Genomic DNA, 2,500 nt, shown 5'->3' with positions numbered 1-2,500 from the left:
TTGATTTAATCGATCTCTTTCCAACGAATGTAAATTAATAATTGTTTTTTGGGGATTGTCCCTTTTAGTAGCTTTTGCTGATACCTGTCATGTCGTAATTTCCATTTTTGACCTGAAAGTATTCATGTAAGCTCCAGTATAGGTCAGTATAAGCCCTTCCATGCGAAAACTTTTACAAACCTCTCTGAATAAGGAAGTAAATTTTTTGTTAAAAGCGATCTAATGAAACGACTTGCTAATTAGGAAGTGTTGTTTCAACCCGGGTAATACTTCCTGTTCTTTCGCTTTGTCCTATTTTGGTTCTGAACTTTTTATAAGTCAGCCGTAGAATTTATATCTTAGAGGTTTTTTGAAAGCTGTCTTCTTCTTCCTCACAGGTGTAATTTAGGAATATATCACCGAAGTTCTATTGCGGAAATATTAGGTGCCCGCTGCTATCACGACGGAAAACCGACGATAATGATTGTTACACTGCGAAATGTTTCGTGCAACTTGTCTCGCAATGTTTTGGCGACATTGTGGCGGGACACGTTCAGTTTAAATCGTTGCGAAACAGGTTGCAAGAGCCGTCGCCGAAGGTAGAATTAAGTTTCAAAAGCCTCAATACCACGATATTTCGCTTTCCGAAAATACCAATGGTTTCGTCCCTTTGTTCGGAGACCCCTCGGAGTCCTTAAATGGTGCGCTATTTATACCAGTCTACGTCATCTTTAACCTTGTTTCCGGAAACTGACAATGAGCCATAAGTGGCAAATGTATGTACTGCAAGCCTACTTTGGGTAAAATTTTGGATCGTTACACGATCGTCCCTCCCCGGTGGGGGAAGGTTTGGTCACTCGCGACAAATGGAGCTCCTCCCCACTCGAGAAGAATATACCTTGACTAAAAAAGGAAAATTGACATACGACAGACGTGTCTGATCAAATTCTTCAGTTCAATGCCTTCTGTTTGACTTAAAGCGAATAATATCCGTTTGAGATTGAAAAATAAGTTATTTGACCTATTGTTTTCCAGTGTTACTTGTCTTTTAATCGACGTAGACCAGGAGAAAAAGCCCTGGAAAAAATACTATGGAGTGGCATTGCGTGACTTATAGTAGCTTCGCCTCTCACTCTTCTTTTCACCTTGCTCGAAGACCGGTTCTTCTGTTTTTTTCTCTTTTGTGCAGACGTAAGATTCCTTTGCCTGGTGAACTTTCCGGAGAAGATACCCCTAGTAGGAATCGAACACGATATTTCCTCATTCAGAGGCAATCGCGATGAGAATTAGACCACGGAAGACTACGTGACAGTGTGCGTGACCAGAAACGAGTTACTGTGTTTCGTTTCACGTAATGCACTATCCGGTTATCGTATGACTTGGTTGCACATTTCACTCGACGAAGGAGAGCGCGAACCTATTTTTGTCTTCCGGTTACTGCCACAGCAGAAAATGTCGACATTCCTGGGCACCGCTCGGCTGGAAACATTTCGCCGGGTTTCTTTGCTGCGAAATTTCTCAGTATCGGTCGGCTGTTATTTCGGCTCACGAGGGAACGTGACGGCTTAGATTTCTGTTTTGCTCTTAACTTGTAGATTTCAACTCTGACGAACTGGTAAGTGAATATTCCGTCCTTGTGTTATTTAAACGTTGGGTAGGCTACATTTATCGAAGTCTACGGGACCTGTGCACCGATTCCTGAAACGTGTTTTAAGGCTGCAGTGTTTGGTGCTATTTGGCCAAGTTCGTTCAGGATTAAAAGAAATCACTTTTAAAACAATTATGTCTCCAAACACGATGAATGGTCAAGGGAATGGGTATTCCGATTGAAAAAAGGCATTACGATGCACATGGCTTCTATGAAAGGCAAAATCGTGTAGTATGTTGGGGAGTTTAAGAAACCACGACGGTTACGGCGACGAAAACGTCACTTCAAAATACAAGTTTGAGCTATTCTAAGTACTTCATGATTATTCCATCTTGTTTATATTATACAATATGGGCGAAGTGTCCTATAACTAGATTGAAAGTACGAATTTGAAGTAAAGAGTGAGACTGAAAGATTGACTGTAGTTTGTCCACGTTGTCGTCAAAACCTTAAATGTAGTCATTTCACGTAGTAGTTTTGACGAGTACGGGAGAGAAATGTTCAAACTGATGCGTGCCGCACGTGCAGCCCAATCATTTTGGTTTTTTCAACCAATTGGCGTTGCCGTTGCCGTTGCCGTTGCCGTTGCCGTAGACGTAGACGTCGTCGTTTTTTAAAACCCTACTAACCTCGCCTGACAGGGATCAACGTCAGTGAACTTCTGTCGTGAAGGCAATATCAAAGTTTTAATGATGGGGTCACGGAATGTGGACTTTGGACTTCGGAATTGAACAGGTATGTACTGTCTAAGATATTGTAACATAAAAAAACACTAAAATACTGTGAGCGTCAAGGGAAATTGGCTAAAAATCCTTTTAACAGAGTGTAGCCTCTTGTTTAATTCTTGTTTGGACGCAATTTTATTAAGGTTCT

At 41.3% G+C, this 2,500-nt stretch overlaps 1 protein-coding gene across 1 annotated transcript in view; it reads right to left on the bottom strand.

Moving 5' to 3' along the window:
• The window catches only part of LOC138020271 (TNF receptor-associated factor 3-like), a 15,361-nt gene extending 15,197 nt beyond the window's left edge, over positions 1-164 (bottom strand). The window contains exon 1 of the mRNA XM_068867281.1: positions 1-164. This exon is cut by the window's left edge and continues 179 nt beyond it. The gene's annotated coding sequence lies outside the window, so the exon portion shown is untranslated.
• Between the last annotated feature and the right edge of the window lie 2,336 nt (positions 165-2,500).

This window comes from Montipora capricornis, chromosome 2 (genome assembly GCF_036669925.1).
Source record: "Montipora capricornis isolate CH-2021 chromosome 2, ASM3666992v2, whole genome shotgun sequence".
NCBI lineage: Eukaryota > Metazoa > Cnidaria > Anthozoa > Scleractinia > Acroporidae > Montipora > Montipora capricornis.
This window is presented reverse-complemented; position numbering and strand designations above follow the sequence as displayed.